Genomic DNA, 1,756 nt, shown 5'->3' with positions numbered 1-1,756 from the left:
ATTAATGTTTAGTTAAGGCAAACAGCCCTAGCCTTTGTTATTTTGTAATCTCTGGTAGTCTATGCTAATCTCTGTACTGAATAAAGATCCTTCTGATTGTTAAATGGTTTCTGATGTTGTACCTGAATCCCAAGGCTAAATCCTGTGGCCTAAACACTCACCCCATACGCTACCTTGGTAAAAAATGTGCATCTCTGGGTTGAGTTGCTAATGTGTTCTGTCCCAGATGCCAACTAAGGGTTTGGAATCTCTCCCTTAGGAAAGGCAGGGACTAGTGAAAAGAGGTTCTGGTGGCAAATTGTTCTGGAAACCAGAGAGGGAATAGACCATCTCGTGGTTTGTTGTTTAATGTACTGAAAAAGTACAGGATTCCCTCCCATTCCTGGACTGGCTTGGGTGGGCAAAGACCTGTACAACCACCATCATATTGTAGGTCATGTGTTAGTCTACAAGGGGCACCACAAAAATCACGCATCCACAGATTTGTGGCACCACAACAGAGCAAAAACATGATTCCAAAGCACGGATCCTCATGAATTCATATGATTTTATGCTGAAATGAAATAAAACCAACATCATACTGTAGACCATGTCTTAGACTATAGGCAGCACTCCAAAAATCATGCCCCCAGGAATTCGTGGCACCACAAAACTGCAAAAACATGGTTGCAAAGCATGGATCCTCGTGGATCCTCAGGGTTTTTCAATTGAGTAACCTGAAACACACCATCAAATCACATAACATGTCCACGGCCACAGCTTGCACCAAAAAAATCACGGATCTACGGCTTCATGGTGAATCCATTCTGCAAAAACATGATTCTGAAGCATGGATCCTCATGGAGGTTTGTGTTTTTTGTGTTGGGACACCCCAAACATACCATTAAATCCCATATCATGTCCATGGCCACAGCCTGCACCACAGAAATCACAGTGCAACGGGTCTGTGGCAACACCATGCTGCAAAAACATGGTTCTGAAGCACGGATCCTCATGATTTTTGCATTGTGTCACCCCAACATCACCATTAAATAATATGCCTTGTCCATTGGCACAGAATGCACCACAGAAATCACATGTCCACAGCTCCATGTGTAAAAATCATATGAATTCATGAGGATCTGTGCTTTGGAATCATGTGTTTGCGCTGTTGTGGTGCCACGAATCTGTGGATGTGTGATTTTTGTGGTGCACCCATGGCCTACAATATGATGGTAGTTTTATTTTGTTTCAATGTAAAAATCATATGAATTCATGAGGATCCATGTAGATCCGACTTTTACCTTTGAATCTGTGGATGTGTGATTTTTGTGGTGCACCCATGGCCTACAATATGATGGTAGTTTTATTTTGTTTCAATGTAAAAATCATATGAATTCATGAGGATCCATGTAGATCCGACTTTTACCTTTTTCCATAAGCCCCAATGCTGCTGAACTTTATTTGCAGCTGCAATGGGGAAACCATCACTGTAAATTTAGGAGCGCATCCAAGGGGACCAGTGTTCCCTCTAAGATGAGTTAGTGCAAGCTAGCTCACAGTTTTTTAGCCTCCAGCTCACACATTTTTGTCTTAGCTCAGGGAGGACGGCTCCGGAGCAGTGTTCCCTCTACGCTGCGTTAGTGTGAGCTAGCTCACGATTTTTTAGCCTCCGGCTCACACATTTTTGTCTTAGCTCAGGAAGGATGGCTCCAGAGCAAACTCATTTATGCAGTAGCCAAATCACTCGCTCACAGCTTTAATGCCAGTATCTCAC

Source organism: Gekko japonicus, unplaced genomic scaffold, assembly GCF_001447785.1.
Source record: "Gekko japonicus isolate JY-2015 unplaced genomic scaffold, Gekko_japonicus_V1.1 scaffold256, whole genome shotgun sequence".
In the NCBI taxonomy this organism is placed as follows: domain Eukaryota; kingdom Metazoa; phylum Chordata; class Lepidosauria; order Squamata; family Gekkonidae; genus Gekko; species Gekko japonicus.
This window is presented reverse-complemented; position numbering follows the sequence as displayed.